The sequence below is a fragment of the Hoplias malabaricus genome, chromosome 14 (genome assembly GCF_029633855.1).
Source record: "Hoplias malabaricus isolate fHopMal1 chromosome 14, fHopMal1.hap1, whole genome shotgun sequence".
In the NCBI taxonomy this organism is placed as follows: domain Eukaryota; kingdom Metazoa; phylum Chordata; class Actinopteri; order Characiformes; family Erythrinidae; genus Hoplias; species Hoplias malabaricus.
In genome coordinates this window covers 24,743,231-24,762,956 of record NC_089813.1, presented here as the reverse complement: position 1 = coordinate 24,762,956, position 19,726 = coordinate 24,743,231, and the positions used below count along the sequence as shown (strand labels likewise).

At 39.6% G+C, this 19,726-nt stretch overlaps 1 protein-coding gene and 1 long non-coding RNA gene across 3 annotated transcripts in view; both read right to left on the bottom strand.

Moving 5' to 3' along the window:
• The window catches only part of efna5b (ephrin-A5b), a 139,724-nt gene that overhangs the window by 78,978 nt on the left and 41,020 nt on the right, over window positions 1-19,726 (bottom strand). The window lies entirely within an intron of this gene.
• LOC136666604 (uncharacterized) lies at window positions 240-18,397 on the bottom strand. 2 transcript variants are annotated; one of them, XR_010795394.1, is made up of 3 exons: window positions 18,238-18,397; window positions 17,710-17,833; window positions 240-1,117 (listed from the first exon to the last, which is right to left on the bottom strand). It is a non-coding gene; the product is annotated as an uncharacterized lncRNA (long non-coding RNA). The 2 variants fall into 2 exon arrangements; XR_010795393.1 differs by having other exon boundaries at window positions 240-1,093.

The following is a 19,726-nucleotide window of genomic DNA, read 5'->3' as shown; positions in this document are numbered from 1 at the left end:
ATGTGATGGGGACTTTGGAAAGGCAGGGTGTGTATTTTTACAGCTTGGGCTGGTGCTGAATGTCTGGCACGGCCAGCACAAGGCCTGTGGGCTATTGACAGTGTGCTCAGAAGAATGGTATGACAGCAAGCCCTGCAGCTAAGGAGTGGAGAACAGTATCCCCAGCAGTTCTAAAACAAGACACGCTTCCTTTATTTTTCAAATTCTTTTATTTATTCCATGAGCAACTGTCAATGAGGCGTGTGTAAATATTTTATAAAGACTGTAGTATAGGGTGAATGTCTACCCCTGTCAGTAATGGTCTGTTAATCAGGGTTTGCTAAATGGTGTGTATAGGTTTAGTTCATAGCAAAAGCCTCCGCTTATTTCATGGTACGTGTGAGCTTTATGCACACAAATGCACAAAGACAGGCAAAGCAAGATATTCAAAGTCTCATGTGCTCATCCCATGCCTTTCCACTGTTTTGTAACCACAGTTTTTGTTTTATTTACAAATCCAGAGAACGTTAATCATAGCCATGTCCACCCCATTATACCTCGAAAAAGGCTCTGCCAACAATGCACAATTATCCCAAGTCAACAACACAGACGGGAGACACGTGTTAATGGCTTCGATTCTGTTTTGGGACGCTGCTATCTGTGAGCTCTATCAAAGAACAGAGTCGAGATAAGAAGCAGAGGGCAGAGAGGACGCACGCTATGTGTGTATGTGTGTGTGCATGAGGGTTTGTTTTCATATGTTTGCAGGACAAAAGTGGACTGAGTATTTAATAAAAGCAGGAAAAGGTGTAAAATATATTGTCAAATATTGTCATATATTGGAAACTGGGGTTAAATTAAAGGTCAGTGTCAGGCTTAGAAAATTACTCATTACCAATATATAATACAAAAATGACATATGCATTCTGACACAATGCTTGAATATGTGCTGGTTTCTTTGTTGTTGTTGTTCAGAAAGCCCTCCTCCAGTAGTACAGGGGTAGATGAAATTCATGAGGTGGTGACTTTCGTGACCTGGATGTGAAGCGGCACAGAGAGCATGTTGATGAAGCCAGGCTGAAGGATGAGACTGAGCAGGAGATGTGTGAGCGACCTTGAAGGAGAGTAAAAGGGTGGGCTGTGAATACAAAAGGTCAGAATCTGAACTCGTGGCATGAGAGGCCTCTGAGAACAGCCCTTCATTTGCAATTCATTCCATGCTATACTTGAAGGAAATATGTCAAACAGATGAGAAGGGTAAAAGCAGCTTGAAGCAGCTTGAAACCTGAATTCCATCCATATATTTGTGCATTTGTGCAGATAATCATATTTCACAGTGTCATATACAGTCAAGAAAACCACAAGCTTATTTAAACTAGTCTATCTATGATTACTAAATAAGGTGGTGTTCTAAATAAAGATGATTCATTTTAAAATGAGAGGTTTGCCAACACTTTTATTTTAAAAGGAAACAGGATACGCTAAGGCAGAAGGCTAGCCCTTTTGCTTGAGTAGATCAACATGAGAAAACTTTAATCACATTCACACTACAGCTAAATGTATTCCTTCCCACTTTTGTGGCTATAGGAAATGCACCTTGAATTTGATTGGTCAGTTTTGGAGAAGTATATATCTCTGCAGGCCAGAGATCAGCAAGTGTGTGGGACATATATAGTAAGTAGGTGGTTACCAGCAAGAGGGATGTTATAGTGAGGTTTAGGGTTAGGGTTAGGTCACATCTCCCACTTAGAGCTGGACCTCCCACTTGGAGGTGCTTCTGGCCTGCAGATATACCCTTCTCTTTGTGGACCATGCATTTCTGTTATTTCATTTCAGCACAGTGTTTTAAAGCATGAAACATGCAGCACAGCACAAAAAGCGTATTCTTCAGTTATTCTGCAAACTACTCCATAAACAACAATGACAGAACAGCTGCACTCAAGTCTGAAAATGTGACATCTGAAAAGTCACCAGTTCGGCAGGTGTGTGGTGTGTATCTATGTTGCCTACAATTAACATGATGCTAATTACTAGAATAACAGCGTCAATTAATTATTAGATTAGTTCCATCATATTAGAAAAACCAAAGTGGGGTTTTTTCTTCATTTTTTTGTGTAATGTATAATTGTAATTAAAAATTCGAACATTCTCCTGTACTTTTGTTATTTTATGGTAACTGTTGCATAGCATTAAAAATGACCATTTTCATTTTATTGCAAAAAAAAAAAAAGTCGCTTTTTGATGATAAATTGTTCTCGCTCAGCATTTTCAAACGTAATATTTTAATTGTTAATACTATATTGTACAACAGTTACCATAAAAAGACAAAAGAGTGAGTGTTTGAATTTTCCATTCATCCATCCACTATCTATAAGCGCTTATCCAGTTCAGGGTCATGGTGGGTCCAGAGCCTACCTGGAATCATTGGGCGCAAGGCAGGAATACACCCTGGAGGGGGCGCCAGTCCTTCACAGGGCAACACACACACTCACACATTCACTCACACCTACGGACATTTTTTTTAGGTCGCTAATCCAACTACCAACGTGTGTTTTTGGACTGTGGAAGGAAGCCAGAGCACCCGGAGGAAACCCACGCGGACACGGGGAGAACACACCAACTCCTCACAGACACCCAGAGCAGAACTCAAACCCACAACCTCCTGGTCCCTGGAGCTGTGTGACTGCGACACTACCTGCTGCACCACCGTGCCGCCCTGTTTGAATTTTGAATTACAATTATATAAAAAACAGTCATTTTTAATTGACACAAATCTGAAGTGGGTTCAATCAGGAGAGACATGTTCAGTGTCTGAAGGTTGCTTTTTTAAGTTTTAGGCATACTAATAAGTTTAAATTTAAACAATGAGACTGCGCTGGCCCTCCCACAGCAGGCCCAATGATGGACAGCTGGGTGTAGAAGCTTCTGATCTTAGCATTCAGGCCTGCAAACGCCCACCGTCTCACCTTAATGTCAACGGTCCACCAACTCATTTATCTCCATTCACCCTGCCAAAAACACAGTTTGTCAAACCTGATGAGGAAAAAAGAAAAACCTGAAGGGAACAAATTGGTTTTTGGAAGCAGTGTGGCAAATCGCCAGCCCAGGGTTATGTGAAAAGGATAATGTTTGGGGAGGGGAAAAAAATGATCGGGTGGGTCTCGACTTGGCCCAGTTATTTGTTCGTTTTTGTGTCAGGTTTATCTGGAACAGGTAGCCCAAGGGGGGCGGGGGCTCTTGTGTGAATATTACGCAAAAATACTCAGTGACTGATGTTTCCCGTCTATTTTATACCCATGCTACTCCAGAACGTCCATATGTTGAAGTGTCTGACCTAAATTCCATTGCTTTTATAGCGTTTCCTCCAAAACGTCAGCTACTGTAGAAACTCAGATCCTCTCTGCGATTATCTGCTCTCTTCATCATAATGAGATTTTGATAAAAAGTCCCTAAAGATGACAAGCATAAGCACAGGGAATTACCGTGAAACCTGTTAACTTCTCAAGAGATTGAACAAACAACACAGGCTGATATGCTGATGAATATGTTATACCAAATTATCTACTGTAATTAGAAAGCATATCTAGGTACCTTGGGCCATAAGGACAAGGACTGGAAATAGGGCTGTGGATGTATTCAACCAATGACACAGCATAGCTTCTTATGCAGAATGCCAGTTGATAACAGTGCCAAGTGTGCAGATTTTGCTGTTGGAAATATGTCATATGTGTGTAACATAAAAGGGAGCATCATATTATAAAATTGTTCTACAACAAATCAAGGTTCTGGGATTTTACTTAACAGTCTGTGCCATGCTCTTGACTTCTGTGTCACTTCTGTTCAGAACGACGGTTACAGCGCCTGTTCCTTTAAAAGAACATGAGCCACACACAGCCCACAAAATCTCCAATCTTAACTCGGTTGTCTTCATTCTCTGTTTTGGCTGTTTTTCTGTGCTTCTCTACTTCTCACATTTTTTTTGCTAGTTTTGCAACTTGTCTCATTTCTTTGTTCATGTTTCTACTGTTTTCTCATGCAATGGTGTGTTTCTCATGCAATGGGGAAAAATGTCTGGTTTTTTAACACAAGCATAGCTCAGTAAATGACAAACAGAGAAAGCACTTCTGTCCTAAATGGCTCAAGCTTTCTCTCTGTGCATCACTGGTTAAGCAATGGTTGAAAAACGGCATCTGTAGGATTTTGGTAGGTTTGTACCTCTGAACATCAAAAATATGACGAGGATGTCGCTCTATTTCTGCTCCATATGTGGGTAATACTTATTTTTTGCTGATTATAGATATAATACATAAGGTGGAACTGACTCTAAATTCAGGAGCATTAAAGTAAACACAGATCGAAAGAGCTACAAAACATTTGTAGCTTACAAACTGTAACAACTGAGTTTCAAACAGTAAGTAAAACCTTACAGACAAGTTAAACTTCAACCAATAACAAGCAACAGTCTGTTTCTTACTCAAACACGCTGTTCCAACCTTAACACATGATTTGGTATAACAACAGCAGCTCTGCCTATGTTGCCTTTAATTAGCACAGGCATTAAAAAAATAATAATAATAAAAATCAAAAATCAAAAAATATCCCCTTTAAGGGTTAAAAAGTGGCCTTCATAAATGATGTACACATGCATATCTTTATAAGTGAGTTGTGACTTGTTGAAAGAGCACATTTTTTACTTGCTAATGGCTTTCAGGTACCATTCTCCAAATAAGTCTGCTCATTTACATCTATAATTCTGAAACACATAGTCAACACAGCTGCGCCCAACACCAGAGTGTGAGCATATTTACTGTGCAAAACTAAATTCCAAAGACATAGCGTGTTGACAAGTTAATTGAACTGCTAGAGCAGCTTGCCCTGATGCCAGTGCTCGAGTGCTCTGTCCTGACTCTCTTCGACAGTTCCCCTTAACTGTTCCATTAACTCTGAGTGGCAGCCCTGACAGGGCCCTCTCAGGACAGACGTACTGAACGAACGCAAATGTCTGAGCATGCTCATAGCCCACAGGGACAGAACACTCAAAACACCACATGCAAACAACGATGCCGTCACAGCCGCTAGCATGCAAAGGAGGGCGGTATTGTACTCGGAAGCCCCTGAAGCTAACAAACTGAGAGAGGCCCGTCTTTGGGAGTTTATTAAATGCCTCTTACAGACCCGTCCTCTTCAGAAAGTGGAGAAAAAGACTGCACTTCCTGATGCTCTTCGGAAGAAATAAAACAAACAAATGTGAAAGGGGAAAGGACGCTAACACAAAAGGGGGCTGCTAAGAAAAGGGCATGTCGCCCTGTTGCTACGAGACGCAGCGTCCTTCCAAACTAGTCAGCCATTATTTACGTATGGAGCCCTCCATCTCGCCCATTAACAGCACTGGAGACAGATGTGTTAGCCTGTGTCGATAAATAACATATGATTGAGAGTATGTTTTCTCCCCTCACAGTCTTTGCTGATGGGTTTTGCTTCTTTTGCTGAGTGCTAGCTTGGCAGCTTGTCATTAAATACATGCAAATGGGGATATAGTGCTCAAGTCCCATTTAACACCGACAGGCCAGAGATAAGACACTCCCTCTTTTTCTCTTCTGAGGGAGGACAGACTTATTATCTGGCTGAACAAAGGCTTTAGATGAACAGTATTCCTGCTGGAAAAGTAGTAGGTGTATTTAGAGCCAACATTCTGACTTAATTCTGACAGGCAAATGGGAAACGCTACTGATCCCAGAACATTTGTGCTTTTCATCTGCTCAGTTTGGGGAAAGGTTATAGTGTAGGGTTATGGTGTATGCTTGCATCTTATCAAGATTGACAATGAGCAGTCAAAGGCTACATTCACATTACCAGGCTGAAATGACTTTTTGTTTTGTTTTGTTTGTTTGCTTGTTTGTTCATTGCCTTAATGTGACTCAAATCCCATGTTTTCAAGGTTGTGTGGACATGTCAAATCCGATTTTAGTCATTTTCTCATGTGCTTGTAGATTGGATATGTATCCAATTTATAGGCATGCAACATGAATGTGAACGAACAACTCGAATTTCATGCATCTTTTTGTTTTTTGCCTGTACATATGAAACTTGAAATTTCACCTCAGCCACCACTGACACCATGAAAAAACAGTGGAGGAGTGGCTTAAGCTGTATCACAAATAGCGCCATACTGCCTACATAGTGCACCTCACAGATTATAAAACTTAAACTACTACAAAGTACACTACATGATTTGGAAGATGCTTATACCTGATTACGAACAGTTTTGTAATTTGACATACAAAGAGCTACATGAGTGAAGAAACAGTTACTTTATGACCTACAATGTACACCACATAGGGTGTAGGGAGACATTTGGGACTCAGATAATCTCTAGGTGCAGCAGCATAATCTTTCGCCTTCTTGTCCTAATTACATACAGTTGACAAGCTATTCGCTGTCTTCCTGGAAAAAAAAATGTGATGCACACAAGCTATTGACGTGTCTGTTTTTTCTGTTTAATTTTTTTCTGAAAGATTTGTCTCATAAATATGACATTTTGGTTGTTGGTGAAGGAGGCAGCGTGCATAAATTTATCAATATGGGCATTTGTGCCATTTCAAAGACAGATTTGTTCAAATTACAGCCAGACACAGGCTACTTGCGTCTATGATTATGAACCATCAAAATGGTCAAATCTTTTCTGAGCAAAAAAAAAATTGGAATTGACGAATGGGGCTTGTAACATGAACGTAGGCCACTGCATGGCTCTTTGCACATGTGGTGGAGCCAAAGGAGGAGGAAAGGAAAACATAGCTGTGATTCTTTGGTGTTATTTTCCCAATGCGACTTTAATCTGACCACCCTTAAATCCTTCCCTTTATACACAAAGGCAGCAGTCTGTGTTGTTGTTTCAGATCTTCTCCATTTGTCTCCCTCTGTCATCGTTGGCATAGCAGAGAAAGGTCAGAACAGTAGCATCTCGCTGTCTTGAAAGAATGATAAAAAGAAAAAGCCCAGCTTCACACGGATCATGTATAGCCATTTGTTACCACTGATACTGCCCTGGAACCTTTCTTGTTTTTAGGATCTAGTGCTTTTTCCATGACTTCTAATGGCTTCTTAATAACTCAAGACTGTAGCTTCCAGGCACGGCATAGTAGCCAATCTGTGGCTGCCTCCTCTGTAGCTCAAGCTGGAACTCAGGGCAGAAGAAGCACTGGCAAGCCTGCGTCTGCTGACTGAAATCGCATTGTGAACTCTGAGCAGTCTGCCTGCCATCAGCAGCTCCCAGGAAGACATCCATCCACAGGCTCATCAGCACATGCACATTGCCAGAGGAACCTCTACAGGCTAGTAATAAAGCCCAGTCAAAGCCAAAGCCGAATTATCATCTCCCTACCTGCCAGATCCACTTGCCTGTCGCCCCACACGTGCGCCCATAAGCCCACTTAGAACTATGCAATGTATCCACATGATAAAATGCATTTATTTGTCAAACGCGGGCATGCTCACCCTCCAGACTGCCATTCATCACCGGCCGCTGGGTAGATGGTCACTAGCCTGTGGGTGTAAAAAAAAAATTCTCCTGCAACTTTGGCTCTGCTTTTTTGTAAATGCAATTTGGGCAGCTCTATTTTTCAAAATATACCAAGTTCTCTTTAGTCTTGTCTTTGTGATGCTGAAACAACAACCTGAGCAACTGAGATTCAAACTCAGTTTCAGCACAGCTTTAAGGTTAGGTTTAGTCTTTGGTGTGGAGATCAAGATGAGATCAAAGTTAAAATGATTCTAATGATTATAGAAAAATAAACAATTAGCAATATATTTACGATTAAGAAAAATTAACCTTTGTTTTCTCAGCAGTAACAAATGCTTCAACACTGCTGCCATTTCTGTTTGTTGTGGAGAAAGTCCTTCATTTTTGCACAAGGCATGCCTTATTTTTTACTTCAACAGACAGAGATGGAAAAGAATGTGGGTGATTTGTGAAACAAGACTCCAATTTGTTCCCATTTCTGTGGTGAGGTGTGAACTGTTTTAACGAGATATATAAAAAAAAAAAAAAAAAAAAGAAATGTAGTGCATGTTCAACATTAATGTGGGGCTGTGAAGCTCCTACTAACCCGCAAACTGAAATAAATCAATGCTGACAATTTTTTGTGGTCTACCCAAGTACCTAAGTTAACAAGGGACTTAGAACTATCCTGTCCCCCTTGTCTTACAGTGAATGAAACAAACACTGTTATTTGTAAGAAATAGATCTACTGATTAAATATGCTGAAAATTATAACAGAGAAGAGAACTGATAGTTAAAACCATCTGCTGCTCCTTGCTCCTTGCTCCAAGATGCTCGCACTTAAGTGAGCTGTGGCTCATGCTCTTTTAAAGGAACAAGCGCTGAAACCTGTCAATCTGAACAGGGCTGTTTGAACCCTGTAATAATAATGCTTTGTTGTTTGAACCTTGTGATATTTTGACCTAAGCATATCACAACTCTTTCATTAAGATAACAGAACTGTGTTAACTTGTGGAGAAGGGGTATAATATGTCCCCTTTAAACAGCAGAAAGTTTTCAACCCTTTAATATCACCCCTTATTGCTCATCAATATATTAACTGTTAACACTTAATGATCACAATAATTGATGGTGATGGTGAAATTATGTTATCTGACTATAACAGCAAACAAACAAACAAATAAATTAATTAATTAGAGCTGCAGTGGCCACTAGGGGGGTTACAGAAAGATGTCCACAGGCCCCTGTTCTCCTGCCTTGTGGCCAATTATCTGCCCTACATTCCCAGTATCTGCTACACTCCGTACCTTCACAGCACATATGTGGCCCCAAGCAGCAGCTCCTGGATATTTGATGGGACTGATTCAGCACAGACCTTTATTAAAGAACTCAATTACCTATATACAGACTCCAAGGCTGATACTACCTGTAGTTTGAAATTAAAACTCTATTGTTTATTATTTGTTTGACCAGAGGAGGATGGATCCCCTTGTGATTCTTGGGTTCTTCCAAGGTTTCTTCCTCCCGATTCAAGGGAGTTTTTCCTTGCCACTGTCGCCTTTGACTTACTCTTACTCTTGATTTAAAATTCCTAATTTCTTTTTGTGACACCATCAGGTTGTAAAAAGTGCTATACAAATCCATTTTACTTGACTTATGCTATATTTTACAGTGAGTATCTTTAGAAAATCATCTACCATGCAGTGCCTATACTTTCAGGCCTGTATTTCAACAGGTGAATACAATGAATGCTGACAGCAGTGTTGCATTTTCTTGTGCACCAGCGTGACAAAAGCAACATGGCAGTTCTGTCTGTACCTGTGACGTAGTTCCGTAGAGAGACGGCGATTAGCCGGAAGGCAACAGCATCAATCTTTGATGGGTGTCGCTGACCATGAAAGAGCAGGGGTTTGTAAGTGGAAGTGGATGAGAGAGAGAGGAGCAGGTTTGGGTTGCACTGTAAGAGGAGAGGGACAGGCCAAACATGGTACAAGCACATACAGAAAGGACACCTGTTCCTGTAACACAATGCAGCCCTGTGAGGGCCTCGCCACCGCTCGCAGCACAAAGGACACGGCTGTGAAGATCTGCTCTCTGATAACGGGCCGAAGGGGAGGAGGGAAAAAAAAATCATTACATGGAAGACCATACTGCTTTCAATAGAGCACTACTGTGCATCTGCTGCTATCAATCAGCCCTCAAGGTATTACCGTGCGCTCGCACTCTCTCTTCTGCTCTGGCTCTCTCGCTAACCTTTACTTCACACGCCGAGAGCACACATTCACACTGGCTGAGAAAGTGAGGACTGCTCACGTGGTTTCACACTCCACATACAGGTTTGCACCCAGCATGCCTTTGGCATGTGACACTGTGTGAATGTGTGTATAGCACACAAGGGAAAGTAATTCATAACTGGCATGAATAATAATTGGCTGATAATATGGCTCAGAGTTTCTAGGTGAAATGAAAAAAACTGGGATTATGAATACAGGACAGAAGGTGAGATACAGAATTCACAAGCTTAATACTACATATGATTATAATAAAAGCAATTATTTACAAGAAACTGAGATTTTAGGTGTTAAAGGAATGCTAGGTAAATTCTTTACACTAAAATTACAGCTTTAGAATAATTGTGATGTTTCATTGACTGGTTAATATGGAGAATAGAGCCTCAGTCAATGCTATTTTGAGCTTAACACTGGAGAAACTATATGACTTTCAGGGAAGGGTAGGACAAGTGAAAACATAAAAACAGATACAATGAAGATCATTCAAATTCTCAACAAGGATAACGTACCTGCATTAATTACTTATAAACTAAGATCTAAATGAGCTTTTGTTATAATAAAGGATGGTTTATAACAACAAAAAATATTAGTATAATTGATGTATAAAACAAGTTTGTGTAGATTAAATGCAGTTCATTAAACCACAGCTGAGTCAGACATGAATTAGACATAGTGAGAGACAGGCAGGTGTCAATCACTCCATAGACTTTGAGTCTCAAGTCTCAGTCTCCAGACTCAGCTCAGATTCGGCCTCCCTCTCATCAAGTTTCCCCAATCTCAGCTCACAGAGGGAGGCTCAAGATTGATACCAGAACCTTCCTGCCCAGCCACGACTGACCAGCAAAACTGCAAGGTCAAAGAATGTGTTGCTGTTTTCTATAAAATTTACCAGTTCTGGCACATAATTTTACATTTATATGTTGTAATCCAGATGATTACAAAAACATAGTATGTCTTAAAGGGAGTCATTAAAACACCAAGAAGCATGAAAGAAATATAGAGGTTTAATCCCAAAATCACGCAATTCTCCCTATTTAGTGCATTTGATTAACCCATATGTCAATAGTGCATTTTATATTTCTAATACATCATTCCTATTTAGTCCTATGTGGGAATCTGAAATGTACTGCTACCTCTATATTTACATTGTAATTTTATGACTTGAAATTAGGATCTATGAGTTTCAATCAGGGACAGGCACGCTCTGTGACTTCAGTGTTTTCGAAAACCTCTGTTTTGCCTGTAAACACAACACCACTGACAACAGAACTTTCAAATATCTCCTCCTAGGAAAACCTCAGTTTTTATTGACTTTAAACACTGTTTTAATGTGGACGGGCCACCAAAGCACAAACAACCAGACAAAAACCTCAGTTTTAAATAATAATATTCAGATACAGGTAGGTTGTTTCCATGTTATATGTGAAAAAAAAAACAAAAAACAAAGAAAGGTATCAGTGCTAAAATAAAAGAATTGGAATTCATCCCATGCTAATGCTAAAATGTAAAAAGAAAAAAGAGCCAGACAGATAAACTGAAAGCACAGACCCACCCACATATACTTCACTCACTCATTTCTGGGAGCTCTCTGACTCTCATTGTGAACGTTTGTGATGAGAAGGTAAAAAGGGGAAGGAACATACACTTCAGGGGGACGGCAGTAAGAAGCTTAAGGGAGAAAAGAGCGGAGGATGAGGGGACGGAGAGAAGATGGCTGACAGGCCGAATCGGACGAGTACGAGTGGAAAGTCTTATCGCGCACTGTAACAGAGCACAGTATGTTCACCCAGCAGCCTGGCGCACAAAAACCAACCTGACACACTGCCACTTGCCTTTAACTCCATTGTGCTCCACTTTTATTGTGCCCCGTTTCGCCGATAATGACAGCCGGAAAAAATCATGTCACAAAGGCAGGCATCAAGGTGCTGTACAGTGTACTACACACACACTTTTTCACACACACATACACATGCCGCTGCACAGAGCACAGAGATCAATACGTACTGACATACTGCCTCTCTGCCTTTGTCATCTCTGAGGGTAAAACCGTGGGAGACACGCATGTATTCCAGTTTAATCTGAAACCAAGAAGATGTCATGTCGACGTTTAGATATGTCATACTAGGTTTTTTTTTTTTGCTTTGGTAAATATTCCGATTATTGTCATATAAAGCTCTGGAAAAACTTTTTTGCTTTCTGTACACATCTTTGAAATATTTGCCAGGGCAGAATGAAACAGGTTACTTTTGTACCTTTGTTTGACTGGTTCTCAGAATGTGACAAAGAGGTAGGGGAAAAGACAAACACGCTTACCTGCCAGTCTCTAATGCAAATTTCCAACTTCAAAGGATGTTCTATGGAAATCAGATAAAGCTCAACTTGAATCTTTAAACATATGCTAAAACTTTGGAGGCCACCAAAAGAAAAGCAGGAATAAAAAGCAACTGCTCCTCTCGTGATGCTGTACACTTTGGTATAATACAAACACCCCCTGCTTGAACCTTGAGGGAGGGTTTATTATTAGTGCTGGGCGATATGACCGTAAATCAATATAACGATTGATTGAACATTCTACCTCGATTACTGAACAGTATGTTTTTGTTTTGTTGCCCTCATAGTTTACTGATGAGGTTTTACAATAAATATAATATAATCAAAATATAACCAACGACAGACGCAGCATTTTTCTTTGGTACCAGCTGTTTCGGTTGCTTGGTTGGCCTCTGTGTTTAGGTTCTCCTCCATGTTGCTTCCATGTGGCAGACTGGATGGGGCAGAATCATTTGACTACATGTGCAGTAGCATGCTTTTAAAGGGACAGTGTGAGACATAATAACAGAATTAACAAAAAAAAAAAAAAACAATAAAATGAAAAAACAATAAAATCAATGTAGGCGAGATTAAGTAAATTAAAAGTTCTAAATATCAATGTTAATTAATTTTCATGTTTCATGTTAATTAATTTTCAAAATGTTTTCATTAATTTTCAAAAGCCATAATCTGTATGGTTTAAAAAAATACTGACACTAAAGATGTCTTCCAGTGCCTGTCCTGTCCAGTTAGAAACATATCTGAGGTGTTCACGCTAATTTGACCCTTTACTACATCTAATACACAAACTAAAAGTACTTTTCTTTTTTTCCCCAGTATTCTAATTCACTTAACACTGAAATAAAGCCTTGAATGGATTAGATAATGAAGCTGACTTTGACCCGTCCACTTAGCTCTGCGACGACAGTTATGATTCCAATGGCCATTACCCAAATGGACAGCACTCTGCGATATTGATCTCCTACCCCTTTTTAGTCGTCTCGTTTTTCATCTCGTTACCCATCGCCGCTCATCTGAGTCGGCTGCAAATGGAGACCCGGACGGTCCACGTCCCAATAAATCAGGCCCCGGAGAGGGATCTGCTAAGTGATTATCGCCACGGACCCCAACCGTCCTCCTCTGGGGTCATGTGGCTACCTCTGGGGAGAGCCAGAGAAGGCCTGGAGGCTTGTTAGGCCAGATTAACAAGCGCACAATTGGGAGGCGTTGGCTACTGGAGCTACACCAGCTGTCACGTGATAGCCACTGTCTCTGGAGCCTCACAGCGACACAGTGGCCCACAAAAATGTGACACTCCTAGAACAGAACAAGAGCGGACATGCTTGAGCACGCATGTGTAATTTTCTCCATCAGATCAGTGTCAGAGTCAGTGTCCGCTAGCCATGAGTTCAGAGGAACACTTCAGAACCTTTAAGCGTTTTAACCCTTTAATGGCAAGACAGTAAAACAGACATATTTCTGCAATATGATCTACTATTTTCTTCTACTCAAGCACATTCTCAATTATTCAGACAAGGCAAGAATGTGATCCAACAAAGAGTTTGGTTTCACAAGCTACCAGTTTGACCAAGCAAAGGTATGAATACAAGTATACTTCACACTTTTTTCTACTTCTGTTCTTGCTGTGATTAAACAATCGATAATTAGTGCTTTGCAATCGCAGCTCCATTCTGAATTTGGGCCAACTCAGAAAGTGTTACAATACATTTAATGGAAAGGTAACATTGTACTTTGCTTTTACATTGTAATCAAAATCAGTGCCATTTTCACATGCTGAAACATTTTTTAACGCTTTACATAGACATACAGAATTAATAAAATAATATTTGAAACAAATCTTAATAAGCTAAAGCATACTAAGACACCAAAAATATGTTAAAAGCTAAGTAGGGTAAATGTACTGTGTAGAAATATATTTAACATTACATCACATGAATCCCATTAAACTTCTAAAGTACCTAAATTTGAAGAATGTGAAAGGGCAGGATCTGGTGTATAAAAGCCTCTATGATCATTTTAGAAATGGTTGTACTACTGCAGATGTGTTAAGGGCTATTTAAGTCCAATTTTTGTGGATGAATAAAAAAAAAAAAAATAAAACAAAAAAACACGTCAGGTGTGCACTGTTTTGGGGTCCAAAAACATATTTCAGTGTACTCAAGCAAATCCACTGCACAATGTAGTGTACAAACCATGTACACTAGCAGACATGGATAACCATTATCCACTGCATTTTTTGGTAAAAATCCACATAAAGTTGTTTGCGAATTCGTTCACTACCACTACTCCTGAATTCAATTTTCTACATTAGTAGCGTATATAGTGAATAATATAGGGAATATTAAAAAGGGAGCCATTTCAGACACAGCATTGCTCATAGTGTTCGTAGCAAAAGACAAAAGCTTACAGAACAAGCAACACGCTCACTATAAACATGCAAAGTTTAAAGAAATTATAACTCATATATTTGTAATGAGTAGAACAATACGCAGAAGCAGAACTTCAAACTCTCTTCAGAACAAGTTCTTATACAGCTTTAGATCCTTGGTGAACCCAGTATGTGTTGTTGAGTTGCAGAGCCAATATATAAAATGATAAATTCATCATTTCTACTGCTGCTATTCAAGGAATCCATTTCTTCTTACTCTTCTACCATCTTGCCTTGATTTTTAGATTTTTTTGACCAAAAAATAAACACATTTGACTCGGTGTGAAGGTTCCACTACCTTAAAAGTCACAAAAATAATTATAATTTGTGTGAATAGGACCTTATGCTGGTAACTCCTCAACGGGTGGAAGCAATACAGAAACATTAGTCTTTCACTGGCTATATACCCAAACCATATGGTTTTCCAAGTCACTGCAAATGCAAACCTGTAGTGTTTAGAAATACTAACATCTGTCACAACAAAACTTGCATTGTTTTCTGTTGGAAAGAAAAATACATCTGTCTGAAAGCATATGACTGAACTGAGCTTCTGTAGACATTCTGGATCAGCATCATCTGATGTGGCAGTGCTAAGGGAACATACAGTTCTATCAGTGTAGAGATTCTTATCCTTTTAAAACAGGTCAAGATAAAGACCCTCGTGAATCAAAGAATGAAAAATGCTCCTTGTTTTGGATTCCCCTAAAGATACAAGCTTTTAACCATCATCGAGGAACGATGCATACACCAAAAAAAAAAAACAGGGTGTCTGGATCAAATTTAACTAGGTTAAATCCTAATTAGAATCGTGCTGAAACAGGGTCACGCTTAGTTCATCTTGGAACTGGACTTGCGATGGGACATTATCTGGTCTCTGGGAGACAAAGAAATTGTCTCATCAGCAGGTGGGAGGAAGAGTGGAGTCCAAAGTGTTTACTCCTTTTGTTTGGGGACGGATAAACTCTAGATGAAACGCAAACACACCCGTCATCTCAAACACCACTGACAACAAGGAGCATGGCCAATAAACGCACCCGTCTAAACTACAAACATATTAGTCTGCCCTTCCTCTAATTGCTTCTAATCAGCTTCCCTGTGGAAAAATTTCCACTGACTATATTTTCATAGATGAAACAGTGGTCTCTGGACTCCAGTGCAAAACATCTGAAACTGGACAGAGCTCATGTGAATGCTGACTGGCCTTGATCACACACTGCCAAATATCCCTTAACACCAGCACAGAAAGAGATACAACATGCGGGCGAGGGGGAGCTGGCTGAGAGAGCGCTGCAAGGTGAAAAAGAGCCTGACACTGGGACTGCGGGGGAGAGGGAGAGACAGAAAGTGTCCAGATGTGGCTGATTTAAGAGCAGTCAATTTTATAAGCTGCAGATCCAGCGCAAAGTAAACACTGGCAGCAGGCCTGGTCCACAAGGTACCTCTGAGGATTGAGCAATATAAAAACATATGAAAATATAAACACTAGTTTATTGCATTTACTGTTAATGAAGGTGAACTTGAGCTTCTGGACGGGGGAAAAAATGCAATATTTTAATTGGATCTCTTCATAACGGAACAGTTATTAGTTTTGAAATCATAAAAAGTGCCTAATTCACAGAGGCCATGAAGTGCAATAAAGTCTATGGAAAAAAAATGGATTATATGATTTATACTTGATTTATACTCAACCGAGGCAAGCTGCCATATTAAATACTTGCATTTTCTAAATTTGCTTTTCAACTAAGACAAAATCACTACCCATGAGTATATATTTAAATATTTATAATGCATATTTCCTTCCTTAACACTCTATATATATATATATATATATATATATATATATATATATGTCTTATTTCAAAGTGGACCAAAAAGGTAGCTGTGTTGTGTCTAATACAGCAGCTTGTTAGTGGGCATCACTGCTGTGTCTCATACCAACACAACACTAATACACCATGTGTCAGTGCTGAGTCTGATCACCACTGATTGTTGAAGAACAGGGTGAAGGCAGCTAACAAAGTATGAAGAGCAACCCCAGACACCCCTCCCCTATAATTTCAAGACAGTGCTGTAAAAGTGAATTACACTATACAGGGAGCTCAAGAGCAAAAATACCAAATCCTACCTAGTGTTTAACACTTAAGTCCTCAAATCCTGACCTAGGATCCTGGTTCCAGGCCAGGATTTTAAATTGACCAGCCTGTATGACTGCTGCTTCACCTGACTGGCCATACCAATATCCCGGTCTGGAACCAGGATCAAAGATATGGATTTGAACTTGAATATGTCAGCATGAGTACAGGAATCAGCAAATGTGTACATTAAAAATAACCAGTATCGGCAATATACCACTATTCCCATATCAGTTCATGTTTAGAAACACTGCCATTCTTCTCTCAAGCCTGAGAATGTTCTGTGCGTAAAAACAGATACATACTAGAAAGGATATCCCACAATGAACTGGACTGGTTCATTTCTGGAATATTATTATGGGAAAGGAATGCAATTATTGAAGCAAAGGTCACACCACAAAGTAGGACCCCTGCGAAACACAAACACCCACACACACACCAGGTTTCTGTGCATTAACATGGCACTAGCACCACGACCTCTCCATGATCAGACAGGGAAGATTTGATTTATGTTGCGATTGGAAGGAAATCAGTTCCCGGGGGCAGAGTTCAAGGATCTGTCCCCTTCGTGCGGCACACATCCTGCTGAATCGGCACATATTTCCCCCTGAGAGAGCCGCCGCAATCACACAGCTCCTAAAGCAATCTGCCTCAGCCATAGTCTGAGAAATACAGCTTGGCAAACTGTGTTTTATATTCCCATCCCCAATTATAGCATTTTTTTCCCATCCCCGATCACGAGGTTAATATTTACCCACCACAAGAGGCCTACACATCACATGAGGCGATTCTAAAGGCTGGTCAGAGGGAAAACAGAGTGCTAGTCCTGAAATACAGCCCCCCAAGACAGCAAGTGAAAATGAATGATGAGGTGTTAGTGAAAATGATGAGAAAGGACTGAAAGAAAGTAATCAAAAGAGGTTTTTTCTTTTGTTTGTTTGTTTTTAGTGGATTTCTTTGTTGTTGTTCTCTCTTTCTTATGACATTTCTGTTCAGCTAGCCCTTAGCTTAGCGTACCCCTGGTAGGCGCTGTGAGGGGGATTCTTTTACCTTATACAACATCACACATTTCACTTTCAATTATGTCTTCTTCTCTTCTTCTCATCTCTCTGTAGACATTATAACTCAGTGACGCTGGTCTACTCCTCCAGACTTTAAAGTCACAGCAGTGCAACTGTAAGACATTCAAATATTACAGAAAAAAATGAGGACAACCTCATTTGTGAAAGATTAATTGGCAATATGAATGATCATGATGCATATTGAAAACCTTAAAGAACTCTCTCAAGCCCATGGCCATGATTAGTGTCCAAAACTGTAAACCCATTATATGTTACAAAAAAAGGTACACAAAATAAAATAACACATTCTCTGCTTTCGACTTTTCAGCACTGTTCACCTGAGTGCCACAGTGCATCAAAATAAAAACAGAATGTGAACCAGTAAGTGGTAGGTTACACATTGCTTGAAATTTATTCCAAGAACGTTAATCATTCAAAAGTCATAAATAAAAACACAAAAATGCTAATCACCTTTTGTCTCAGATAACTCCATTAGACCAGTCATGGCAATGCTCACCTTCTATACTTAACTCATTCAGCGAATTTGTGGAGAGTTCATTACTTGATAAATTTGCTGAACAATGATGAATGTTGTATTCATTAGATTTAGCCATTCAGCAGATGATAAGCACTTGCCAACACCATGTATACCTTATAGCATAACAACATTACGTGTTATTGGCTTCTGCCTCCCAGACGATTATTCAGTCCTGCTCTAGCTCAATCATGGCTCCACACCTTGACAATGACTCTCAGCTGCAGCTGCTCAAAAACTCATTAACTCTGCTTTTTTTTTAACCCCTGAGGTTGTCCATGTCTTTCAAACACATTTATAACATTTCTATCATTTCACAGACTTGACTCTGGGTCTTACCCAATTACTCAAATTTGTGTAGTGCTTACGTTGCAATGCATCCAAAACGGCTCCCTATATTACTCACTATATAGTGCACTGTTATAAGAAACTGAATTCAGGAGGGTAGTGAATGATTTCAGACACTACCTCCTGTGTTTTTCCCAAACAATGCAGTGTATTATTGGTATCCACTATCCACTATTGTACATGGGTTGTACACTACATTTTTCATGGCACTGTGGGATGTTTTCAGACACTACTACACAATGGCTGAACTCCAAAATAGTTCACTATATAGTGAATAGAACACAGCTTTGGACACAACAGTGGTCTGCAGCATTACCCACTATTCTACACCAACTAGTATACTCTGTGCCTTAACGATGTTCTGAGCATTCTTTGTCTTGCCTTTACCTCTTTTGCAAACTTCCTGTATTCCTGTATTTTGACCCCTGCCTGGCCTAATGACGAGTGTTTACTAGTCCCAAATAAAACTCTTCTGTGCATTTATCCCCATCTGCTCAGGTCAATCACCGGCATAAACGTGCTATATTTTAAGGTTATCCAGGACAAACCAAACATATGACCATGTAAATTAAAAAAATAATATAGTGTATATATTGGTATAATATAGGAGTGTTAAAATACATCCCAAGTATTCTCATAAAGCCTGTGAACCCTACAGTCACTTTTAATGTCATAAATTAAAAGGACATTGAAAAACATGGTACAACCACCAGTAAAAACAATATTTTAAAGCAGACTCTGTAATAATATAACTATTTATAGTCTTATTTATACTGTGGCAAAAGGTATGATTAGCTTGTTAATGTAGGACATATCTTGGTGGGGCCAATGTCAGCAAGTGGAAGGATTTGTAATCAAAACTAACCGATTTTGAAGGAGGCAGCATATTCCTAAATATTTGTTTGACCACACTCACATGCTACATTCTTCCAGAAGGTATTTAAACCATATGTTTAACCTACAGTGAAGTGAAATATGTTTTTAAAATATTGTTAGCACAGCTAAAATATATATTTATTGTCAAAGATTTTCAGCTTTGAATTGAAAATAACTAAATAAACAAAAACAAACAAACAAATCCAGATTTTTTAAAACTTTTTGAATTTCCTACCTAACTTTACAC